Genomic DNA, 25,271 nt, shown 5'->3' with positions numbered 1-25,271 from the left:
TGAGCTTCTCAGCGACATTCAGCCAGCCAGGTATCCTGCCTGCAGTAGATGGAATGTGGCAATGGAACGCTGGCTGCGCGTGTCATAATAGGCTCTGAGCCTTTATATACCTGTGCACAGCAGCAGCCACCTTCAGTCTGCTGCTGGACAGCCAGCAGCAGCAGCAGCAGGAGAGGTATGTAATCAGGAGCCCTCCTGCTAAGGGTAGACAGCTGCTCGTTCCACCCCACCCCCCGCCTTAATTGGTTCTCCTCCCTTCCAACGGTGTTGAGGCGGGTGGGAACAGCAGGGGGTGAAGGTGCTGTGTTTAAAGAGGTGGAGTTATGCAGATCTAAAACGCGTGGATTGCAGCAGCAGCAAGCCGAAAAGTGCAGGCATGTAAGGGATCTACAGGTTGACAACATGTCTTCTTAACGGGAGTCCAGGAGCTCATCTCCACAAATGGACTTTTCAGGATCCTTGGGTGGCTCCGTAGTTTGAAACCAATTCTGGTTATCGCTTCTCGGCCTTTTGGCTAAGATCAAGTGTAGTATCTGTTCTTATCAGTTTAATATCTGATACGTCCCCTATCTGGGGACCATATATTAAATGGATTTTTAGAACAGGGAGATGGAAAAAGAGCTTGCTCTGTCCACTCCACGCATTGACCTGGTATTGCAGTATCTCCAGGACCGGTGCACCCCTTCTTTAATGCAGTTTCTAAAATCAGAAAGAATTGAATTCAATGTTTTTTGTTCATTTTGCTTGTTTGTCGGATTTTGGGATGGACTCTTTGGCTTTGCTTTTCTTCTCCTCATTGGATTTTTCATGTTCAAAGTTGCAGAAGCCAGATTACAAGCTCATTTTGGTTCAACTTCAGCAACTGTGCATTGCATTGCCATGTAATGTGATGCAATGCTATCTTTCTAGCTCTCCCTTTTTACTTCCTTTTGGATAAACAGACATATTAGGCAAGCATTTTGGAGCTTTCACCTAAATAACTACAGGTGGTGAGATAAGCTGCACAATATAATTGACCTTTCAGTATATTGTTGCACACACACCATCTATTTAGCAAATGCCCTTGTTATCAACAGCAGCCTTTTAAACTCACCTGAGCTAACAGGTATGTGCGCTGGTTACTCTGCTGCGCTTAAAATTTCTTTTTTGGTTTGCTACAATGCCTTTTCTGAAACGTTGTCTCCTTCTGCTGGAACACTGACTTCTTTCATTTAATGCCTGCAGACTATAAAAGAGAACCCAACCCAAAAAGTTTGGTTGATTAGTCTGTGGCATTCTGTTAAACTGTTGCTTATGGCGGTCTCTGTGAGCTTCTCAGCGACATTCAGCCAGCCAGGTATCCTGCCTGCAGTAGATGGAATGTGGCAATGGAACGCTGGCTGCGCGTGTCATAATAGGCTCTGAGCCTTTATATACCTGTGCACAGCAGCAGCCACCTTCAGTCTGCTGCTGGACAGCCAGCAGCAGCAGCAGCAGGAGAGGTATGTAATCAGGAGCCCTCCTGCTAAGGGTAGACAGCTGCTCGTTCCACCCCACCCCCCGCCTTAATTGGTTCTCCTCCCTTCCAACGGTGTTGAGGCGGGTGGGAACAGCAGGGGGTGAAGGTGCTGTGTTTAAAGAGGTGGAGTTATGCAGATCTAAAACGTGTGGATTGCAGCAGCAGCAAGCCGAAAAGTGCAGGCATGTAAGGGATCTAGAGGTTGACAACATGTCTTCTTAACGGGAGTCCAGGAGCTCATCTCCACAAATGGACTTTTCAGGATCCTTGGGTGGCTCCGTAGTTTGAAACCAATTCTGGTTATCGCTTCTCGGCCTTTTGGCTAAGATCAAGTGTAGTATCTGTTCTTATCAGTTTAATATCTGATACGTCCCCTATCTGGGGACCATATATTAAATGGATTTTTAGAACAGGGAGATGGAAAAAGAGCTTGCTCTGTCCACTCCACGCATTGACCTGGTATTGCAGTATCTCCAGGACCGGTGCACCCCTTCTTTAATGCAGTTTCTAAAATCAGAAAGAATTGAATTCAATGTTTTTTGTTCATTTTGCTTGTTTGTGGGATTTTGGGATGGACTCTTTGGCTTTGCTTTTCTTCTCCTCATTGGATTTTTCATGTTCAAAGTTGCAGAAGCCAGATTACAAGCTCATTTTGGTTCAACTTCAGCAACTGTGCATTGCATTGCCATGTAATGTGATGCAATGCTATCTTTCTAGCTCTCCCTTTTTACTTCCTTTTGGATAAACAGACATATTAGGCAAGCATTTTGGAGCTTTCACCTAAATAACTACAGGTGGTGAGATAAGCTGCACAATATAATTGACCTTTCAGTATATTGTTGCACACACACCATCTATTTAGCAAATGCCCTTGTTATCAACAGCAGCCTTTTAAACTCACCTGAGCTAACAGGTATGTGCGCTGGTTACTCTGCTGCGCTTAAAATTTCTTTTTTGGTTTGCTACAATGCCTTTTCTGAAACGTTGTCTCCTTCTGCTGGAACACTGACTTCTTTCATTTAATGCCTGCAGACTATAAAAGAGAACCCAACCCAAAAAGTTTGGTTGATTAGTCTGTGGCATTCTGTTAAACTGTTGCTTATGGCGGTCTCTGTGAGCTTCTCAGCGACATTCAGCCAGCCAGGTATCCTGCCTGCAGTAGATGGAATGTGGCAATGGAACGCTGGCTGCGCGTGTCATAATAGGCTCTGAGCCTTTATATACCTGTGCACAGCAGCAGCCACCTTCAGTCTGCTGCTGGACAGCCAGCAGCAGCAGCAGCAGGAGAGGTATGTAATCAGGAGCCCTCCTGCTAAGGGTAGACAGCTGCTCGTTCCACCCCACCCCCCGCCTTAATTGGTTCTCCTCCCTTCCAACGGTGTTGAGGCGGGTGGGAACAGCAGGGGGTGAAGGTGCTGTGTTTAAAGAGGTGGAGTTATGCAGATCTAAAACGCGTGGATTGCAGCAGCAGCAAGCCGAAAAGTGCAGGCATGTAAGGGATCTACAGGTTGACAACATGTCTTCTTAACGGGAGTCCAGGAGCTCATCTCCACAAATGGACTTTTCAGGATCCTTGGGTGGCTCCGTAGTTTGAAACCAATTCTGGTTATCGCTTCTCGGCCTTTTGGCTAAGATCAAGTGTAGTATCTGTTCTTATCAGTTTAATATCTGATACGTCCCCTATCTGGGGACCATATATTAAATGGATTTTTAGAACAGGGAGATGGAAAAAGAGCTTGCTCTGTCCACTCCACGCATTGACCTGGTATTGCAGTATCTCCAGGACCGGTGCACCCCTTCTTTAATGTAAGTTTCTAAAATCAGAAAGAATTGAATTCAATGTTTTTTGTTCATTTTGCTTGTTTGTCGGATTTTGGGATGGACTCTTTGGCTTTGCTTTTCTTCTCCTCATTGGATTTTTCATGTTCAAAGTTGCAGAAGCCAGATTACAAGCTCATTTTCCTTCAACTTCAGCAACTGTGCATTGCATTGCCATGTAATGTGATGCAATGCTATCTTTCTAGCTCTCCCTTTTTACTTCCTTTTGGATAAACAGACATATTAGGCAAGCATTTTGGAGCTTTCACCTAAATAACTACAGGTGGTGAGATAAGCTGCACAATATAATTGACCTTTCAGTATATTGTTGCACACACACCATCTATTTAGCAAATGCCCTTGTTATCAACAGCAGCCTTTTAAACTCACCTGAGCTAACAGGTATGTGCGCTGGTTACTCTGCTGCGCTTAAAATTTCTTTTTTGGTTTGCTACAATGCCTTTTCTGAAACGTTGTCTCCTTCTGCTGGAACACTGACTTCTTTCATTTAATGCCTGCAGACTATAAAAGAGAACCCAACCCAAAAAGTTTGGTTGATTAGTCTGTGGCATTCTGTTAAACTGTTGCTTATGGCGGTCTCTGTGAGCTTCTCAGCGACATTCAGCCAGCCAGGTATCCTGCCTGCAGTAGATGGAATGTGGCAATGGAACGCTGGCTGCGCGTGTCATAATAGGCTCTGAGCCTTTATATACCTGTGCACAGCAGCAGCCACCTTCAGTCTGCTGCTGGACAGCCAGCAGCAGCAGCAGCAGGAGAGGTATGTAATCAGGAGCCCTCCTGCTAAGGGTAGACAGCTGCTCGTTCCACCCCACCCCCCGCCTTAATTGGTTCTCCTCCCTTCCAACGGTGTTGAGGCGGGTGGGAACAGCAGGGGGTGAAGGTGCTGTGTTTAAAGAGGTGGAGTTATGCAGATCTAAAACGCGTGGATTGCAGCAGCAGCAAGCCGAAAAGTGCAGGCATGTAAGGGATCTAGAGGTTGACAACATGTCTTCTTAACGGGAGTCCAGGAGCTCATCTCCACAAATGGACTTTTCAGGATCCTTGGGTGGCTCCGTAGTTTGAAACCAATTCTGGTTATCGCTTCTCGGCCTTTTGGCTAAGATCAAGTGTAGTATCTGTTCTTATCAGTTTAATATCTGATACGTCCCCTATCTGGGGACCATATATTAAATGGATTTTTAGAACAGGGAGATGGAAAAAGAGCTTGCTCTGTCCACTCCACGCATTGACCTGGTATTGCAGTATCTCCAGGACCGGTGCACCCCTTCTTTAATGCAGTTTCTAAAATCAGAAAGAATTGAATTCAATGTTTTTTGTTCATTTTGCTTGTTTGTCGGATTTTGGGATGGACTCTTTGGCTTTGCTTTTCTTCTCCTCATTGGATTTTTCATGTTCAAAGTTGCAGAAGCCAGATTACAAGCTCATTTTGGTTCAACTTCAGCAACTGTGCATTGCATTGCCATGTAATGTGATGCAATGCTATCTTTCTAGCTCTCCCTTTTTACTTCCTTTTGGATAAACAGACATATTAGGCAAGCATTTTGGAGCTTTCACCTAAATAACTACAGGTGGTGAGATAAGCTGCACAATATAATTGACCTTTCAGTATATTGTTGCACACACACCATCTATTTAGCAAATGCCCTTGTTATCAACAGCAGCCTTTTAAACTCACCTGAGCTAACAGGTATGTGCGCTGGTTACTCTGCTGCGCTTAAAATTTCTTTTTTGGTTTGCTACAATGCCTTTTCTGAAACGTTGTCTCCTTCTGCTGGAACACTGACTTCTTTCATTTAATGCCTGCAGACTATAAAAGAGAACCCAACCCAAAAAGTTTGGTTGATTAGTCTGTGGCATTCTGTTAAACTGTTGCTTATGGCGGTCTCTGTGAGCTTCTCAGCGACATTCAGCCAGCCAGGTATCCTGCCTGCAGTAGATGGAATGTGGCAATGGAACGCTGGCTGCGCGTGTCATAATAGGCTCTGAGCCTTTATATACCTGTGCACAGCAGCAGCCACCTTCAGTCTGCTGCTGGACAGCCAGCAGCAGCAGCAGCAGGAGAGGTATGTAATCAGGAGCCCTCCTGCTAAGGGTAGACAGCTGCTCGTTCCACCCCACCCCCCGCCTTAATTGGTTCTCCTCCCTTCCAACGGTGTTGAGGCGGGTGGGAACAGCAGGGGGTGAAGGTGCTGTGTTTAAAGAGGTGGAGTTATGCAGATCTAAAACGCGTGGATTGCAGCAGCAGCAAGCCGAAAAGTGCAGGCATGTAAGGGATCTAGAGGTTGACAACATGTCTTCTTAACGGGAGTCCAGGAGCTCATCTCCACAAATGGACTTTTCAGGATCCTTGGGTGGCTCCGTAGTTTGAAACCAATTCTGGTTATCGCTTCTCGGCCTTTTGGCTAAGATCAAGTGTAGTATCTGTTCTTATCAGTTTAATATCTGATACGTCCCCTATCTGGGGACCATATATTAAATGGATTTTTAGAACAGGGAGATGGAAAAAGAGCTTGCTCTGTCCACTCCACGCATTGACCTGGTATTGCAGTATCTCCAGGACCGGTGCACCCCTTCTTTAATGCAGTTTCTAAAATCAGAAAGAATTGAATTCAATGTTTTTTGTTCATTTTGCTTGTTTGTCGGATTTTGGGATGGACTCTTTGGCTTTGCTTTTCTTCTCCTCATTGGATTTTTCATGTTCAAAGTTGCAGAAGCCAGATTACAAGCTCATTTTGGTTCAACTTCAGCAACTGTGCATTGCATTGCCATGTAATGTGATGCAATGCTATCTTTCTAGCTCTCCCTTTTTACTTCCTTTTGGATAAACAGACATATTAGGCAAGCATTTTGGAGCTTTCACCTAAATAACTACAGGTGGTGAGATAAGCTGCACAATATAATTGACCTTTCAGTATATTGTTGCACACACACCATCTATTTAGCAAATGCCCTTGTTATCAACAGCAGCCTTTTAAACTCACCTGAGCTAACAGGTATGTGCGCTGGTTACTCTGCTGCGCTTAAAATTTCTTTTTTGGTTTGCTACAATGCCTTTTCTGAAACGTTGTCTCCTTCTGCTGGAACACTGACTTCTTTCATTTAATGCCTGCAGACTATAAAAGAGAACCCAACCCAAAAAGTTTGGTTGATTAGTCTGTGGCATTCTGTTAAACTGTTGCTTATGGCGGTCTCTGTGAGCTTCTCAGCGACATTCAGCCAGCCAGGTATCCTGCCTGCAGTAGATGGAATGTGGCAATGGAACGCTGGCTGCGCGTGTCATAATAGGCTCTGAGCCTTTATATACCTGTGCACAGCAGCAGCCACCTTCAGTCTGCTGCTGGACAGCCAGCAGCAGCAGCAGCAGGAGAGGTATGTAATCAGGAGCCCTCCTGCTAAGGGTAGACAGCTGCTCGTTCCACCCCACCCCCCGCCTTAATTGGTTCTCCTCCCTTCCAACGGTGTTGAGGCGGGTGGGAACAGCAGGGGGTGAAGGTGCTGTGTTTAAAGAGGTGGAGTTATGCAGATCTAAAACGCGTGGATTGCAGCAGCAGCAAGCCGAAAAGTGCAGGCATGTAAGGGATCTAGAGGTTGACAACATGTCTTCTTAACGGGAGTCCAGGAGCTCATCTCCACAAATGGACTTTTCAGGATCCTTGGGTGGCTCCGTAGTTTGAAACCAATTCTGGTTATCGCTTCTCGGCCTTTTGGCTACGATCAAGTGCTTTATTGCAGGAGATTGTAGTTGAAGGGCACTCGGGTACCCCTCTCCTTGGTGTGGCAGGATCGTCCACTTTGGTGGACTTAACCTGCTTGCTGCTATTAGGGAGAGGGCTTAGTCCCAGGGTAACGAGTTGCGATCCCCCAGCTTCCAGGTGTTTTTCGCTGCAAGAACACTGGGAGCGCAGATTGCAAGCGGCTGCAATTTGCAACCTTGTTGCGTTTTTCCATGGAGGTTGACCCTAACCTCGTGCCTCTTTATGCGAGGCTAAAAAACTCTATCCGAGTTCACTTCACGGCGGGTGGCTCGGATATGAGGAAATTAGGGTATGTAGTCCAGGACGTGCTCAGGAACCTTCTTGGCGTACAAAGGAATGAAATTCTCTCCATCCAGGATTATCCCAGAAGAGGTGACTATGACATCACATTCACCGGAGAAGGTATTTTTAGAGATGTACTAGAAAAGTTAAAAAAAGTTGAAAATAGTCCTGTTTTGAAAGGGATACAAATTGTTGAGCACGTCCTGGATGAGGTAAGACTGGTTATTGTAAAAATATTTTCGCCCTTTGTTTCTGCTCCAGAAGTAATGTCATTTCTAGCAATTTATTTTAAAAGTGTTAAATGTATTGGGAAGATATTAAACAAATATAACATATGGACATCTAAGTGGAAATTCCTTGTGAAGTGTACAAGAGATCCAAATACACCAGGTGGTATACGGCTCCCCCCTGCCCGTTTCAAAATTGGGCAAACAAATGGGGATTTCTTCTTTTCTGGGATGCCAGTATATTGCAGAAATTGTGGGCGCTATGGTCATTCAAAAGAAAACTGTCATGTATCATGTAGAAATTGTGCTAGTGAAGAACATGAGACAAAAGAATGCCCTAAGGAAAAGAAATGCAGTTTTTGCCAGACTCCAGGTCACTTTTATTTTTCTTGCCCTCACAGATTTCGGGAAGATGAGCAAAAGGGGAAGTCCAAGACGTCCGACCAAGGACCAAAAGATCAGACCACCCTTCAGGAGGAGGAACAACAACCTGGAGCCTCTGGAGACAATAAGGGCGTACCAAATAGTGAAGTGTCTCCAGAGTCTATGACAGGTAAAATACCAAATCCCAAAACCTGGCTGCAGGACCTGCGGGAGTCCAAAAGGAGGGCTGAGAAGGAGCAGAAGGGCACTACTGGTAAGGTCAAAAGGGACCGGCAAAAGGCCGACACAGAAGCCCATGCCCAGTCTGGGTCTCCTAGTGCTGAGGGCGCTGAGTGGATAAAGGTGGGTCCTAAGAAAAAGAAAAAGGGTGGTTCGGAGGAGGCAGCAGGAGGTGAACAGATGGACACTTCTCCAGAAGGGGACGTGGACGCTGGACCCTCAGGGGTTTCGGTCTCCGCTGCTACAGGTGGGGACCGGGATCTTGCTGACTCTGAAGAGTCAGAGGCTCTGCCTTGTGCGCAACCTCCTCCTATAGGACGACCTTCTACAGGTCAAACAGGGGCGGCGGAACCCCTCGGGGACCCACCTGATGAGGAACTGCATGGCCAGCCAATGGAGACCCAGCGGGTTCTGCCAGCCAGCCCTCCGAGCTATGCCAGTGTAGCGTCGGGTTTATATAAATGTGGTAATCTTTCCTCCTCCACGGAGACTCTCGTGACGATACTATCAGATGAGGAGGGAGGCGCAAGCCCAGTGGTCTGATCAGGTTCATCGGACAGGTAAATCCGTTGCTCTTAGTTACCTAAGTAAAATTTCTACATTTTCTAATGATGGCTGAACTCAAAGGTATTTCCCTCAACGTGAGAGGCATAAAATCTAACACGAGAAGAACTGCTCTTTTTAATTTTTTTACGTGTTTTACTGCATCTGTATTTTTTCTGCAAGAATGTAATATCCCACATGAAATGTCATATCAAAAATATAAAGATGAGTGGAAGTGTGGGCCATCTGTCTGGTCCGGATCGAATGCTGCAGGATCAGCGGGTGTAGCCATACTTTTTAAAGGGAACGTTTTAATTGATTTTATTCAGGAAATTTTACCAGGTCGTATTTTATTAGTGAAAGCTTTTATTGATGGTATTAGATGGCAGTTTTTAAATTTTTATGGATCCCCAGAGAAAAATGAAAGAGCCGAAATGCTTGATCTTTTACCATTATTTATTAATAACTCTGAACCTTTTATCTTAGCAGGGGATTTTAATTGTGTTTTAAAAGGTGAAAACCGGCGCTCCAGCTCTGTAAGCAGGAACTACGATAAAACCTCAGGTATGCTACATGATATAGTCAAAGATGCTAAATTGATAGACATATATAAAGAGTGTCATAGTGACAGCCCAGAGGATGCCGGTTTCACTTGGAGCAATGCTAATTGTAGCTCTAGGATTGATTTTATTTTTGGTTCAGATAAAACAATACCTGCCAAATGTGAAGTTTTAACTAATATATTTTCAGACCATAAACTTTTATCCTTTACCATAAAAGTAAATGACAACAAAAAATGTGGTAAGAAAAGCTGGAAAATGAACGTATCCCTTTTAACCGACCCGCAGATTTTATCAGATTTTATTGAGTTTTATAGGAAATGTAGAAAAGGGAAAAAAACAAATGAGACTATGAGTGTATGGTGGGATAGAATGAAAGTAAAAATAAAAGACTTTTTTATTAAAAAGAGTATATGTAGAGCCAAAGAAAAATATGAAGAATATAGAATTTTAAATACCCGCCTACAAACATTATTTAAGCTCAGAGACAATGGGATAGATGTACAACTTGATATTTCAAACTTAAAAGAAGAGATTTCAAAATGGCTAGAACAAAAAGGAAAAGAGATAATTTTTCGTTCTAGAGTACAACATATAGAAGAAAATGAAAAGTGTTCCAGATATTTTTTTAGGAAAAATAAAAAAGAAAAAGTGATAATTGACCATATAGATGGTGAGAATAATATAAAAAATATGCTGGGTAAAGTTGAGTTTTTTTTTTCTAATCTTTTTAATGGAAAAAATATAGATAATAAATTAATGGATGATTCGCTGCAAGGACTAACAGCTGTTTTAGATCCCGCATCCCAAGAGTTTTTATCCCAAGTTTTAACGGAACAAGAAGTGTTAAAAACTATTAAATGTTTTAAAACTGGAAAGGTCCCTGGTCCTGATGGCATCCCAATAGAATTTTATGTATGTTTTTATGATATTTTAAAAGATGATTTGTTTTATTTGTTTACTGAGGTTTTTAATAATAAGGTTTTATTAAATTCCTGGAAGAAAGGTGAAGTCTCCCTCCTATACAAAAAAGGCGATAAATCAAAATTAGAAAACTGGAGACCAATAACACTTTTAAATTGTGACTATAAAATAATGGCTAAAATTTGTGCAAATCGTCTAAAAGAAGTCATCAGCAAAGTTATTCATTCTAATCAAGTGTGTGGGGTGCCGGGGCGCAGTATATGGGACAATCTGAATTTAGTGAAAGACTGTATTGAGGATGTAAAAGACAGAAAGGGGAAAATGGCGATTTTATCTATTGATTTTGAAAAAGCATTTGACCGTGTCTCACACTTTTATCTTTTTAAAGTTTTAGAGAAAATGGGCATACCAGAAGGGTTTTTACTATCGCTTAAAGCATTTTACAAGGATTGTACAAGTAAGATTTTAGTGAATGGTTTTAAGACACAAGAGGTATTTTTACGGTCAGGGGTGAAACAGGGATGCCCTCTGTCCCCCCTACTGTTTATCTGTGCACTGGAACCAATGTTATGTGCAATACGCCAAAATAAACAGATATGCGGTGTCCCTCTGCCTGGAAGCGGTGGTTTGGAGGCCAAGGTTGTAGGCTACATGGATGACGCGGCGGTCTTGTGTACAGATGCACCATCACTTACGGCCACTCTCCATCAAGTGCAATCCTTTTGTCTAGCTTCTGGTTTTAAAATCAATTTTAATAAGTGTAACATTTTAAGTGTTGGGGGGATGATTTTACGTGATGTACCAATTAATGTCTCCGAATCCATTTCCATTTTAGGTATATCATTCACTGAAAATAATGATGGTTATAATAGTTGGGAAACAGTTATACAGAAAGTAAATACGAAAATATGTATGTGGAACATGAGGAGACTTACAATGGAGGGTAAAGTATTGGTTTTAAAGATGGTGATTTTACCTCTTTTATTGTATCTTAGCATTGGTTTTCCCCCCGCCTGTTAATGCTTTAAAAAAGATAACCAAAACCTGTTTTACCTTCTTTTGGAACTCAAAAATGGAAAAGCTGAAAAGAGAAATCGTGATGAAATCAAAAGTAAAAGGTGGTAAAGATTTTCCAGATTTTAATAGGTTTCTTTTAATCCATCTGTTCGTTTACTGTTTTAATGCCCTTTTTAAGAATCACTATTGGTCCTTTTTTATGCGTTTTAATACAGGATTTTTTATGAGAAAGTTTGGATGGTATGAAGTTAATATATCTGTGCCCCATGCTTTTAATTTGTCGACGCATTATGAGATTTTAAGGAAAATAGTGTCCGATTTTAATTTAGGGACTAAGAAAATAGAGGAATTAAGAAATAGTAAGAAACTAATTAAAGAAATACGTAAAAGTGAGGAAATATGTAATGTTGACAGATATGATGATGACAAATCTATGTCTATCTGGAAAATGATTAACGTTTTTTATCTTTTTAATGAACAGAGAGATCTGGCTTGGAGTTGCATGCACCGCTGTCTTCCTTGCCGGGCATTCCAATACAGAAGAGGATTTGTGAGGTCTGCCATCTGCCCAAGAACCGGATGCCAAGACGAAGAAACGGTGGAACATCTATTATGGACATGTAATTTTGCAAAGGATTTCTGGAGAAGACTGCTCCCCCTACTGGAAAGGGTGGCAGACCTCAAGGACTTTACATATAAAACTGTGCTATACGGACTTATGGAATGCCCCACAATGGACCAGTACACAATGGCTTGGAAGACAGTGAACTGCGCCAAGTCATCTCTCTGGAAAGCGCGCAACATTGCTATTTTTAAACAAGATGTTTTATCAGTGAATGATGTTTTAAGTTTATGTTTATGTGAAATGTATACTTATTATTTAATTGACAAAAAGAAGAATGTACATATTTCCAAAAAATGGCTTGTTGACCAATGGAACCTAATTATTTAAAATCTTTGTATTTTTTTGTTTTGTAAATTTCATTTGTCTTTTAACGTTTGGTATTTGTGTAATTATGCTTGTAATTTGTTAAAGTTTTAATAAACGGTTTTATCCCTCTGCAGGGGATAGCCAAATTAAAAAATCTGTTCTTATCAGTTTAACATCTGATACGTCCCCTATCTGGGGACCATATATTAAATGGATTTTTAGAACAGGGAGATGGAAAAAGAGCTTGCTCTGTCCACTCCACGCATTGACCTGGTATTGCAGTATCTCCAGGACCGGTGCACCCCTTCTTTAATGCAGTTTCTAAAATCAGAAAGAATTGAATTCAATGTTTTTTGTTCATTTTGCTTGTTTGTCGGATTTTGGGATGGACTCTTTGGCTTTGCTTTTCTTCTCCTCATTGGATTTTTCATGTTCAAAGTTGCAGAAGCCAGATTACAAGCTCATTTTGGTTCAACTTCAGCAACTGTGCATTGCATTGCCATGTAATGTGATGCAATGCTATCTTTCTAGCTCTCCCTTTTTACTTCCTTTTGGATAAACAGACATATTAGGCAAGCATTTTGGAGCTTTCACCTAAATAACTACAGGTGGTGAGATAAGCTGCACAATATAATTGACCTTTCAGTATATTGTTGCACACACACCATCTATTTAGCAAATGCCCTTGTTATCAACAGCAGCCTTTTAAACTCACCTGAGCTAACAGGTATGTGCGCTGGTTACTCTGCTGCGCTTAAAATTTCTTTTTTGGTTTGCTACAATGCCTTTTCTGAAACGTTGTCTCCTTCTGCTGGAACACTGACTTCTTTCATTTAATGCCTGCAGACTATAAAAGAGAACCCAACCCAAAAAGTTTGGTTGATTAGTCTGTGGCATTCTGTTAAACTGTTGCTTATGGCGGTCTCTGTGAGCTTCTCAGCGACATTCAGCCAGCCAGGTATCCTGCCTGCAGTAGATGGAATGTGGCAATGGAACGCTGGCTGCGCGTGTCATAATAGGCTCTGAGCCTTTATATACCTGTGCACAGCAGCAGCCACCTTCAGTCTGCTGCTGGACAGCCAGCAGCAGCAGCAGCAGGAGAGGTATGTAATCAGGAGCCCTCCTGCTAAGGGTAGACAGCTGCTCGTTCCACCCCACCCCCCGCCTTAATTGGTTCTCCTCCCTTCCAACGGTGTTGAGGCGGGTGGGAACAGCAGGGGGTGAAGGTGCTGTGTTTAAAGAGGTGGAGTTATGCAGATCTAAAACGCGTGGATTGCAGCAGCAGCAAGCCGAAAAGTGCAGGCATGTAAGGGATCTAGAGGTTGACAACATGTCTTCTTAACGGGAGTCCAGGAGCTCATCTCCACAAATGGACTTTTCAGGATCCTTGGGTGGCTCCGTAGTTTGAAACCAATTCTGGTTATCGCTTCTCGGCCTTTTGGCTAAGATCAAGTGTAGTATCTTTTGAAAAGGCAGTTTTGTCCTTGGGCTGCCCTAGTAAATTGATGCATATTACACACTGGTTTGGTGCACTTGTTAGTACGCCAGGTGGCTCATAGAGTTATCTGATGGAAAACATGGCCCTCCAGGATCGAAGTCACTAGGCTGGGTAAGTGTGAGGGCTTTGGAGCAATGTGCCCCAGGAGTAGGCGCCCTGGTGGGAGTCCAAGCTTACTGGGACTGGGAACCCCAGAAAGACTTGGCTTCGTTGCACGCCGCACCTTTGCCAATCATACTTTCTGAGCAACCTCCCCTATTCCTGGCCTCCGGGCTAGGAAGGGGAATTTTTATAAACCCGGTCGGAGGTCCGGTCAGCTTTGGGCTGAGAAACCAACACAGGCTCCAGCTCCACTAGGGTGGCAGCCTAGATGGAAGCTGGGAGCACGAAAACGGCTCTTCTCCGGCTTCGGCTAGGGAGAGCATCGGAGATCCCTGACCCTCGCTGTGGCCTTCTGGCTCGGAGGGATGGGGATGGTTTATTGGGGACCCTCTCCTCCGGGAAGGGTCCACATGAATCCTCACCTCGTGCGCTGTTTTGGTGTGACTTCGGTCACATTTTTCAGTGCCTTGGATGCAGCTTCAATCAAAAAATCTGTTCTTATCAGTTTAATATCTGATACGTCCCCTATCTGGGGACCATATATTAAATGGATTTTTAGAACAGGGAGATGGAAAAAGAGCTTGCTCTGTCCACTCCACGCATTGACCTGGTATTGCAGTATCTCCAGGACCGGTGCACCCCTTCTTTAATGCAGTTTCTAAAATCAGAAAGAATTGAATTCAATGTTTTTTGTTCATTTTGCTTGTTTGTCGGATTTTGGGATGGACTCTTTGGCTTTGCTTTTCTTCTCCTCATTGGATTTTTCATGTTCAAAGTTGCAGAAGCCAGATTACAAGCTCATTTTGGTTCAACTTCAGCAACTGTGCATTGCATTGCCATGTAATGTGATGCAATGCTATCTTTCTAGCTCTCCCTTTTTACTTCCTTTTGGATAAACAGACATATTAGGCAAGCATTTTGGAGCTTTCACCTAAATAACTACAGGTGGTGAGATAAGCTGCACAATATAATTGACCTTTCAGTATATTGTTGCACACACACCATCTATTTAGCAAATGCCCTTGTTATCAACAGCAGCCTTTTAAACTCACCTGAGCTAACAGGTATGTGCGCTGGTTACTCTGCTGCGCTTAAAATTTCTTTTTTGGTTTGCTACAATGCCTTTTCTGAAACGTTGTCTCCTTCTGCTGGAACACTGACTTCTTTCATTTAATGCCTGCAGACTATAAAAGAGAACCCAACCCAAAAAGTTTGGTTGATTAGTCTGTGGCATTCTGTTAAACTGTTGCTTATGGCGGTCTCTGTGAGCTTCTCAGCGACATTCAGCCAGCCAGGTATCCTGCCTGCAGTAGATGGAATGTGGCAATGGAACGCTGGCTGCGCGTGTCATAATAGGCTCTGAGCCTTTATATACCTGTGCACAGCAGCAGCCACCTTCAGTCTGCTGCTGGACAGCCAGCAGCAGCAGCAGCAGGAGAGGTATGTAATCAGGAGCCCTCCTGCTAAGGGTAGACAGCTGCTCGTTCCACCCCACCCCCCGCCTTAATTGGTTCTCCTCCCTTCCAACGGTGTTGAGGCGGGTGGGAACAGCAGGGGGTGAAGGTGCTGTGTTTAAAGAGGTGGAGTTATGCAGATCTAAAACGCGTGGATTGCAGCAGCAGCAAGCCGAAAAGTGCAGGCATGTAAGGGATCTAGAGGTTGACAACATGTCTTCTTAACGGGAGTCCAGGAGCTCATCTCCACAAATGGACTTTTCAGGATCCTTGGGTGGCTCCGTAGTTTGAAACCAATTCTGGTTATCGCTTCTCGGCCTTTTGGCTAAGATCAAGTGTAGTATCTGTTCTTATCAGTTTAATATCTGATACGTCCCCTATCTGGGGACCATATATTAAATGGATTTTTAGAACAGGGAGATGGAAAAAGAGCTTGCTCTGTCCACTCCACGCATTGACCTGGTATTGCAGTATCTCCAGGACCGGTGCACCCCTTCTTTAATGCAGTTTCTAAAATCAGAAAGAATTGAATTCAATGTTTTTTGTTCATTTTGCTTGTTTGTCGGATTTTGGGATGGACTCTTTGGCTTTGCTTTTCTTCTCTTCATTGGATTTTTCATGTTCAAAGTTGCAGAAGCCAGATTACAAGCTCATTTTGGTTCAACTTCAGCAACTGTGCATTGCATTGCCATGTAATGTGATGCAATGCTATCTTTCTAGCTCTCCCTTTTTACTTCCTTTTTAATAAACAGACATATTAGGCAAGCATTTTGGAGCTTTCACCTAAATAACTACAGGTGGTGAGATAAGCTGCACAATATAATTGACCTTTCAGTATATTGTTGCACACACACCATCTATTTAGCAAATGCCCTTGTTATCAACAGCAGCCTTTTAAACTCACCTGAGCTAACAGGTATGTGCGCTGGTTACTCTGCTGCGCTTAAAATTTCTTTTTTGGTTTGCTACAATGCCTTTTCTGAAACGTTGTCTCCTTCTGCTGGAACACTGACTTCTTTCATTTAATGCCTGCAGACTATAAAAGAGAACCCAACCCAAAAAGTTTGGTTGATTAGTCTGTGGCATTCTGTTAAACTGTTGCTTATGGCGGTCTCTGTGAGCTTCTCAGCGACATTCAGCCAGCCAGGTATCCTGCCTGCAGTAGATGGAATGTGGCAATGGAACGCTGGCTGCGCGTGTCATAATAGGCTCTGAGCCTTTATATACCTGTGCACAGCAGCAGCCACCTTCAGTCTGCTGCTGGACAGCCAGCAGCAGCAGCAGCAGGAGAGGTATGTAATCAGGAGCCCTCCTGCTAAGGGTAGACAGCTGCTCGTTCCACCCCACCCCCCGCCTTAATTGGTTCTCCTCCCTTCCAACGGTGTTGAGGCGGGTGGGAACAGCAGGGGGTGAAGGTGCTGTGTTTAAAGAGTTGGAGTTATGCAGATCTAAAACGCGTGGATTGCAGCAGCAGCAAGCCGAAAAGTGCAGGCATGTAAGGGATCTAGAGGTTGACAACATGTCTTCTTAACGGGAGTCCAGGAGCTCATCTCCACAAATGGACTTTTCAGGATCCTTGGGTGGCTCCGTAGTTTGAAACCAATTCTGGTTATCGCTTCTCGGCCTTTTGGCTAAGATCAAGTGTAGTATCTGTTCTTATCAGTTTAATATCTGATACGTCCCCTATCTGGGGACCATATATTAAATGGATTTTTAGAACAGGGAGATGGAAAAAGAGCTTGCTCTGTCCACTCCACGCATTGACCTGGTATTGCAGTATCTCCAGGACCGGTGCACCCCTTCTTTAATGCAGTTTCTAAAATCAGAAAGAATTGAATTCAATGTTTTTTGTTCATTTTGCTTGTTTGTCGGATTTTGGGATGGACTCTTTGGCTTTGCTTTTCTTCTCCTCATTGGATTTTTCATGTTCAAAGTTGCAGAAGCCAGATTACAAGCTCATTTTGGTTCAACTTCAGCAACTGTGCATTGCATTGCCATGTAATGTGATGCAATGCTATCTTTCTAGCTCTCCCTTTTTACTTCCTTTTGGATAAACAGACATATTAGGCAAGCATTTTGGAGCTTTCACCTAAATAACTACAGGTGGTGAGATAAGCTGCACAATATAATTGACCTTTCAGTATATTGTTGCACACACACCATCTATTTAGCAAATGCCCTTGTTATCAACAGCAGCCTTTTAAACTCACCTGAGCTAACAGGTATGTGCGCTGGTTACTCTGCTGCGCTTAAAATTTCTTTTTTGGTTTGCTACAATGCCTTTTCTGAAACGTTGTCTCCTTCTGCTGGAACACTGACTTCTTTCATTTAATGCCTGCAGACTATAAAAGAGAACCCAACCCAAAAAGTTTGGTTGATTAGTCTGTGGCATTCTGTTAAACTGTTGCTTATGGCGGTCTCTGTGAGCTTCTCAGCGACATTCAGCCAGCCAGGTATCCTGCCTGCAGTAGATGGAATGTGGCAATGGAACGCTGGCTGCGCGTGTCATAATAGGCTCTGAGCCTTTATATACCTGTGCACAGCAGCAGCCACCTTCAGTCTGCTGCTGGACAGCCAGCAGCAGCAGCAGCAGGAGAGGTATGTAATCAGGAGCCCTCCTGCTAAGGGTAGACAGCTGCTCGTTCCACCCCACCCCCCGCCTTAATTGGTTCTCCTCCCTTCCAACGGTGTTGAGGCGGGTGGGAACAGCAGGGGGTGAAGGTGCTGTGTTTAAAGAGGTGGAGTTATGCAGATCTAAAACGCGTGGATTGCAGCAGCAGCAAGCCGAAAAGTGCAGGCATGTAAGGGATCTAGAGGTTGACAACATGTCTTCTTAACGGGAGTCCAGGAGCTCATCTCCACAAATGGACTTTTCAGGATCCTTGGGTGGCTCCGTAGTTTGAAACCAATTCTGGTTATCGCTTCTCGGCCTTTTGGCTAAGATCAAGTGTAGTATCTGTTCTTATCAGTTTAATATCTGATACGTCCCCTATCTGGGGACCATATATTAAATGGATTTTTAGAACAGGGAGATGGAAAAAGAGCTTGCTCTGTCCACTCCACGCATTGACCTGGTATTGCAGTATCTCCAGGACCGGTGCACCCCTTCTTTAATGCAGTTTCTAAAATCAGAAAGAATTGAATTCAATGTTTTTTGTTCATTTTGCTTGTTTGTCGGATTTTGGGATGGACTCTTTGGCTTTGCTTTTCTTCTCTTCATTGGATTTTTCATGTTCAAAGTTGCAGAAGCCAGATTACAAGCTCATTTTGGTTCAACTTCAGCAACTGTGCATTGCATTGCCATGTAATGTGATGCAATGCTATCTTTCTAGCTCTCCCTTTTTACTTCCTTTTTAATAAACAGACATATTAGGCAAGCATTTTGGAGCTTTCACCTAAATAACTACAGGTGGTGAGATAAGCTGCACAATATAATTGACCTTTCAGTATATTGTTGCACACACACCATCTATTTAGCAAATGCCCTTGTTATCAACAGCAGCCTTTTAAACTCACCTGAGCTAACAGGTATGTGCGCTGGTTACTCTGCTGCGCTTAAAATTTCTTTTTTGGTTTGCTACAATGCCTTTTCTGAAACGTTGTCTCCTTCTGCTGGAACACTGACTTCTTTCATTTAATGCCTGCAGACTATAAAAGAGAACCCAACCCAAAAAGTTTGGTTGATTAGTCTGTGGCATTCTGTTAAACTGTTGCTTATGGCGGTCTCTGTGAGCTTCTCAGCGACATTCAGCCAGCCAGGTATCCTGCCTGCAGTAGATGGAATGTGGCAATGGAACGCTGGCTGCGCGTGTCATAATAGGCTCTGAGCCTTTATATACCTGTGCACAGCAGCAGCCACCTTCAGTCTGCTGCTGGACAGCCAGCAGCAGCAGCAGCAGGAGAGGTATGTAATCAGGAGCCCTCCTGCTAAGGGTAGACAGCTGCTCGTTCCACCCCACCCCCCGCCTTAATTGGTTCTCCTCCCTTCCAACGGTGTTGAGGCGGGTGGGAACAGCAGGGGGTGAAGGTGCTGTGTTTAAAGAGTTGGAGTTATGCAGATCTAAAACGCGTGGATTGCAGCAGCAGCAAGCCGAAAAGTGCAGGCATGTAAGGGATCTAGAGGTTGACAACATGTCTTCTTAACGGGAGTCCAGGAGCTCATCTCCACAAATGGACTTTTCAGGATCCTTGGGTGGCTCCGTAGTTTGAAACCAATTCTGGTTATCGCTTCTCGGCCTTTTGGCTAAGATCAAGTGTAGTATCTGTTCTTATCAGTTTAATATCTGATACGTCCCCTATCTGGGGACCATATATTAAATGGATTTTTAGAACAGGGAGATGGAAAAAGAGCTTGCTCTGTCCACTCCACGCATTGACCTGGTATTGCAGTATCTCCAGGACCGGTGCACCCCTTCTTTAATGCAGTTTCTAAAATCAGAAAGAATTGAATTCAATGTTTTTTGTTCATTTTGCTTGTTTGTCGGATTTTGGGATGGACTCTTTGGCTTTGCTTTTCTTCTCCTCATTGGATTTTTCATGTTCAAAGTTGCAGAAGCCAGATTACAAGCTCATTTTGGTTCAACTTCAGCAACTGTGCATTGCATTGCCATGTAATGTGATGCAATGCTATCTTTCTAGCTCTCCCTTTTTACTTCCTTTTGGATAAACAGACATATTAGGCAAGCATTTTGGAGCTTTCACCTAAATAACTACAGGTGGTGAGATAAGCTGCACAATATAATTGACCTTTCAGTATATTGTTGCACACACACCATCTATTTAGCAAATGCCCTTGTTATCAACAGCAGCCTTTTAAACTCACCTGAGCTAACAGGTATGTGCGCTGGTTACTCTGCTGCGCTTAAAATTTCTTTTTTGGTTTGCTACAATGCCTTTTCTGAAACGTTGTCTCCTTCTGCTGGAACACTGACTTCTTTCATTTAATGCCTGCAGACTATAAAAGAGAACCCAACCCAAAAAGTTTGGTTGATTAGTCTGTGGCATTCTGTTAAACTGTTGCTTATGGCGGTCTCTGTGAGCTTCTCAGCGACATTCAGCCAGCCAGGTATCCTGCCTGCAGTAGATGGAATGTGGCAATGGAACGCTGGCTGCGCGTGTCATAATAGGCTCTGAGCCTTTATATACCTGTGCACAGCAGCAGCCACCTTCAGTCTGCTGCTGGACAGCCAGCAGCAGCAGCAGCAGGAGAGGTATGTAATCAGGAGCCCTCCTGCTAAGGGTAGACAGCTGCTCGTTCCACCCCACCCCCCGCCTTAATTGGTTCTCCTCCCTTCCAACGGTGTTGAGGCGGGTGGGAACAGCAGGGGGTGAAGGTGCTGTGTTTAAAGAGGTGGAGTTATGCAGATCTAAAACGCGTGGATTGCAGCAGCAGCAAGCCGAAAAGTGCAGGCATGTAAGGGATCTAGAGGTTGACAACATGTCTTCTTAACGGGAGTCCAGGAGCTCATCTCCACAAATGGACTTTTCAGGATCCTTGGGTGGCTCCGTAGTTTGAAACCAATTCTGGTTATCGCTTCTCGGCCTTTTGGCTTAGATCTTGTATCTGGTCAGAAGGATCCTATAGTGTCTCCCCCTCGGCCTTGCAGCATCGCCACTTAGGTGGCTTAAGCTGCCTGCTGCTATTGGGGGGGGTCCAGAGGAAACGAGAGGTGATAATGGGCGTCAAGATTCGCTATGCCGGGACCGATGATATTCGGGTCAAAAATGCTTTTCGCATTGATATTGAGGAGTCGAAGAGGAATTTCTTTAACCTGCGGTTCTTGGTGGAAGTCGTCATCTTCAAGATTTTGAATGTTGGTCGTGGAGACATCATTTGCCTACAGGAGTTCCCAAAGAATGGCCGGTACGTTTTAGTCCTTGATCGTATGGCAGCTTGCCAGAATCTTTTCAAGACTCTAAAGGATCAGCAAGCCTTGGATCATCCGGCTCTTGATGGGCTTACATTCACGGTATTGTATACTAAGGGGGAAGTGCCAGTTGTTGTGTTTATGCACAACCCCCTTGTGGATGTGGAGGACATTACTAGATTCCTGAACCTTCATTGCAGCTATGTGTCCTACTCACACAAGGTGAGGAATGAGGTGGGCTTGTGGACTGGCAAACACAAGTTTTTTGTTCGGTTCCAGGAGGACCCCCAGGGACCTGGGGGTATCCACTACCCTCCCCTCAGTTTTGCCATCGGGAGGGATAGAGGGTATATGTTTTTTCCTGGTGCTCCGCGTTTTTGCAGGAAGTGTAAATCCTTTGGACACTACCAAGAGGACTGCACGGTGGAGAAGTTTTGTGGGAAATGCAATAAAGAGGGTCATCTGGCAATGGAGTGTACTAACTCCATGGTTTGTAATGCATGTGGCGAGGAGGGACACGCTTTCAAGGACTGTCCCCATCGTTCCAGGTCATATGCAGAGGCCGTGTCCCCACGTCCTACTACTGCCGCCACTATTGGTGAGGCGATCGAGGCAGTAAGGGACTTCATGGAAGAGATGGAGCAAGCACCCGATCCTGCTGGTGGAAGCGCTGTTGAGATAGAGCCTGCAGATATGTCAATTCTGCTTGATATGAGTGGTGAGGGAGAAGTGAGCGGTTCACTCTCCACAACGCCGGTGTTGGCTTTGGAAAGCTCAGAGGCAATTCATGAAGGTGGTGGTGGCCAGGGTGACTTCACCGGGGCTGTGGTGAGGCCCCCTGATGAGGACTCTGATGTGTCTTCTGCAAAGAAGTTCCGGACAGATTTTTCACCTGCCAGTATTGGGAGCATCAGCCCCTTAAGTGATAGGAGCTATCCCGAGAGCTACAGTGCCTCTCCTAGGAGGTCTTTTTTGGAGGAGGGGGCCAGCATTCTCTGCTTAACATCAGGAATCGAGTTTCAAGACGAGAAAGGTTGACTCTTCGGTGGGGGGTATGTTCTTTTTTACCGAATATGGTTAAAAAATGGGCTCCAACGTGGGCTGTAGTGTACTGTCAATAAATGTAAGGCTTATAAAATCTAAGCCTAGAAGATTGGCTATACTGGAAGAACTAAAAAATCTTGGAGCAAATATTTACTGTCTGCAAGAGTGCGGAATTGAAGAGTCACCTCCTGAAAAGGACTGGGTATATGGGAATAGTATTTGGTCAGGTTCAATGACAAACAAAAATGATGGTGTGGGGATTTTGTTGGGGAATAGGGATTTAAGTTTTGAAAATTATATGGTGGTGGAGCCAGGTCGTTGTATAATGGCAGTGGTTAAGGGGAGAGGGTGGAGGGTGAAAATTGTTAACGTGTATTGTCCAATTAACAAAGGGGATAGGTTAGCACTATTAGAGAAAATACGTTTATTTTTGCCTGGAAGGATTCCAATATTATTAGTTGGTGATTTCAATTGTGTTTCTGAAGGGGAAATTGATGTCACGGGTAAGGTCCTTAATCAAATTACATCTGATTTTTCTTTTTTAGATGCAGCGGAATTTTTGAGTAAGCCACCACCGGCCACATATAGAGCTGATAGGGGAGGAATAGTGTCCAGGATTGACCGCATGCTGTATACAAATAGAGGTTTGGTGTGTAAATTTTTTAAACAGCATGTTTTTTCTTTCACAGACCATGAATGTTTGTGGGGTATGTTTGAAGGTGATAAAAAAATGGTGCATGGTGTTGGGGTATGGAAGCTAAATGTTAGGTTGTTAGAGGATGTTAGGGTTATGAGAGACTTCGAAAGTAAGTATGAATGGTGGAGGTCTAGGAAAAATAATTTTGTGGATGTGACTGTATGGTGGGATTGGGTGAAAGTGGAAATTAAGAATTTTTTTAGGAGGTGGGGTTATAAAAAAGCAGCAATTGAAAGAGGCAGATTTAAAGATTTAAATATGAGGATTGAGTGGTTACATAAAATGAGTATGAAAGGAATTGATGTTAGTGATCAACTCAGAGGAGCGAGAGATGAGATGAAGCGTGTTTTGGAAAAGCGTGGGAAGGAAATTATTTTTAGGACGAGAGTTGAGCATTTGGATATGGATGAGAAGTGTACGAGGTACTTTTTTAAAAAAATGTGCAGTAAAAAAGATGAGTTGGATGAGGTTGTAAATGATAATGGTATGACTGTGGTTGGAAGGGAAGTGTTGGATGAGGTACATAGTTTCTATAGTAGTTTATTTGAGTCTAAATGGGTGGATGGGGGTTTGAAAGAGCATGTGTTAGGTATGTTGGAGAGTCAGCTTGAATCAGGGGAACGTGAGTGTTTGAGTGAGGATATTGTTTTTGATGAGGTTAAAAAGGCGGTGGATGGTGCGAAAAAGAATAAAACACCTGGGAAAGATGGGTTGCCTGTGGAGTTTTATGTAAAAGCATGGGATGTGATTGGTGTTGATTTTGTGGAGGTATGTCAATATATGTGGATGAATGGTGTACTTTGTAATTCCATGAAAGAAGGAGTAGTTGTTTTACTATATAAGAAGGGTGAGAAAAAGAATTTGCGTAATTGGAGGCTGATTACATTACTCAATGCAGATTATAAAGTCTTTAGCTAAATTCTGGCTAACCGTATGCGTGGGGTGATTGGAAGTGTGGTTGGTGATGATCAAGTGTGCGCGGTGCCAGGTAGGTGTATGACTGATAACCTCTTGTTGTTGCGGGACGTAATTGGAGATTGTATGTTTAGGAAGGGGAAATGTATGTTTTTTTGTGTGGATTTTGAGAAAGCTTTTGATAGAGTGTCGCATGCGTTTATGTTTGAGGTGTTAGTTAGGATGGGTTTTCCTAGTGTTTTTGTGAATGCCATAAGGTGTTTGTATGATGGTGTGGTGAGTGAAGTGTTAGTGAATGGATGTTTGAGTGAGAAGGTGTGCATAAAATCAGGGGTCAGGCAGGGGTGTCCGTTGTCCCCTGTCCTGTTTATAAGTGTGATTGAGCCCCTGTTGTGCATGATTCGGAAAGAGAAAGTGATGAATGGTCTTCTGATCCCAGGGAGTGGTGGAAAGACTGTAAAGGTAATGGGGTATATGGACGATGTTGTTGTGGTGAGTGATAATATGGCTGCTATGAATCGAGCAAGGTTGCTTTTAGATTTCTTTTGTGGTGCATCTGGTTTTAGGGTGAATTGGGGGAAGTGTAGCTATAAGTGTTTCGGGGATTCGAGTGTTAGGATGGATGGTGTGATATGTGAAGAAGGTGCTATTAAGGTTTTGGGGGTGTGGTTTAACAAAGATCTGAAAGGGAATGAGAGTTGGGATGAATGCGGTAAGAGGATTGAACAGAAGTTAAATTTTTGGAGGTTGCGGGACTTGACATTGTCAGGCAAAGTCCTTATTATTAAGTCAGTGATTCTTCCTATGTTACTTTTTGTGTCAGTGGTTTTTCCAGCCCCTTATAGGGGTTTTAGGCGGATTGAGAAGCTAATTTTTACGTTTTATTGGGGAAGTAAGATGGAAAAACTTAAAAGGGAATATTTGTGTAAGTTACGTGAACATGGGGGAATGGATTTCCCAAATTTTGAATTTTGTCTTGGTTTAAATTATATTAAAACGGTGGTTGTTCTGTTAGGTAGGGATAACAAGACGGCTTTTATGATTAAATATATGGCTGGATGGATGTTGTTTGGGTTGAAATGGATGAGAAGGGATGCAAGAGTGCCTGTTTCGTTTAAATGTCCAGTGTGGTATGAGTTTGTTGAAAAATTTGTTGTCAAGCATGATTTGTTGGATGTTCCTATGGGTGATTTCAAAGTGATAAGGAATGTAAGGAGAAGGATGCGTGTTAGAGAGTTTGAATGTAACATTAGGGGCTTGAGATCGAGTGAAGCGTTGTGTGTATGGAGGAACCTGAGTATAAAAGGAATATCGAATAGGCAGCGTGATATCGTATGGATGAGTTTGCATGAGATTTTGCCTGTGAGAGAGGTACAGAAGAGGAGGGATCTGATTAGAACAGAGGTATGTCCGAGGGATGGATGTGGGGCGAGTGAAACTGTTATGCATTTGGTTTGGAATTGTGATTATGCTCAGAGTGTTTGGAAGGGAGTGGGTGGTTTATGCAAGGAACTA

At 43.6% G+C, this 25,271-nt stretch overlaps 11 non-coding genes and 1 pseudogene across 11 annotated transcripts; all 12 read left to right on the top strand.

Annotated features, from left to right (window-relative positions):
* The first annotated feature begins 494 nt into the window (after window positions 1–494).
* LOC141233189 (U2 spliceosomal RNA) lies at window positions 495–685 on the top strand. The gene has a single exon (XR_012299342.1). It is a non-coding gene; the product is annotated as a U2 spliceosomal RNA (small nuclear RNA).
* A 1,115-nt stretch (window positions 686–1,800) lies between these two features.
* On the top strand, window positions 1,801–1,991 carry LOC141233188 (U2 spliceosomal RNA). Its single transcript, XR_012299341.1, has one exon. It is a non-coding gene; the product is annotated as a U2 spliceosomal RNA (small nuclear RNA).
* Window positions 1,992–3,106: 1,115 nt separating this feature from the next.
* On the top strand, window positions 3,107–3,297 carry LOC141233187 (U2 spliceosomal RNA). The gene has a single exon (XR_012299340.1). It is a non-coding gene; the product is annotated as a U2 spliceosomal RNA (small nuclear RNA).
* Window positions 3,298–4,413: 1,116 nt separating this feature from the next.
* On the top strand, window positions 4,414–4,604 carry LOC141233186 (U2 spliceosomal RNA). The gene has a single exon (XR_012299339.1). It is a non-coding gene; the product is annotated as a U2 spliceosomal RNA (small nuclear RNA).
* Window positions 4,605–5,719: 1,115 nt separating this feature from the next.
* LOC141233185 (U2 spliceosomal RNA) lies at window positions 5,720–5,910 on the top strand. Its single transcript, XR_012299338.1, has one exon. It is a non-coding gene; the product is annotated as a U2 spliceosomal RNA (small nuclear RNA).
* Window positions 5,911–12,301: 6,391 nt separating this feature from the next.
* On the top strand, window positions 12,302–12,486 carry LOC141233257 (U2 spliceosomal RNA). The gene has a single exon (XR_012299406.1). It is a non-coding gene; the product is annotated as a U2 spliceosomal RNA (small nuclear RNA).
* A 1,115-nt stretch (window positions 12,487–13,601) lies between these two features.
* LOC141233304 (U2 spliceosomal RNA) lies at window positions 13,602–13,717 on the top strand (annotated as a pseudogene).
* A 524-nt stretch (window positions 13,718–14,241) lies between these two features.
* Window positions 14,242–14,423, top strand: LOC141233247 (U2 spliceosomal RNA). Its single transcript, XR_012299396.1, has one exon. It is a non-coding gene; the product is annotated as a U2 spliceosomal RNA (small nuclear RNA).
* Window positions 14,424–15,538: 1,115 nt separating this feature from the next.
* On the top strand, window positions 15,539–15,729 carry LOC141233183 (U2 spliceosomal RNA). Its single transcript, XR_012299336.1, has one exon. It is a non-coding gene; the product is annotated as a U2 spliceosomal RNA (small nuclear RNA).
* A 1,115-nt stretch (window positions 15,730–16,844) lies between these two features.
* On the top strand, window positions 16,845–17,035 carry LOC141233182 (U2 spliceosomal RNA). Its single transcript, XR_012299335.1, has one exon. It is a non-coding gene; the product is annotated as a U2 spliceosomal RNA (small nuclear RNA).
* Window positions 17,036–18,150: 1,115 nt separating this feature from the next.
* On the top strand, window positions 18,151–18,341 carry LOC141233181 (U2 spliceosomal RNA). Its single transcript, XR_012299334.1, has one exon. It is a non-coding gene; the product is annotated as a U2 spliceosomal RNA (small nuclear RNA).
* Window positions 18,342–19,456: 1,115 nt separating this feature from the next.
* LOC141233180 (U2 spliceosomal RNA) lies at window positions 19,457–19,647 on the top strand. The gene has a single exon (XR_012299333.1). It is a non-coding gene; the product is annotated as a U2 spliceosomal RNA (small nuclear RNA).
* Window positions 19,648–25,271: the final 5,624 nt, after the last annotated feature.

Source organism: Phyllobates terribilis, unplaced genomic scaffold (assembly GCF_046119375.1).
Source record: "Phyllobates terribilis strain yellow unplaced genomic scaffold, ASM4611937v1 Scaffold_572__1_contigs__length_1044912, whole genome shotgun sequence".
NCBI lineage: Eukaryota > Metazoa > Chordata > Amphibia > Anura > Dendrobatidae > Phyllobates > Phyllobates terribilis.
The sequence above is the reverse complement of the archived record's forward strand: the minus strand, read 5'-3'. Positions and strand labels throughout refer to the sequence as shown.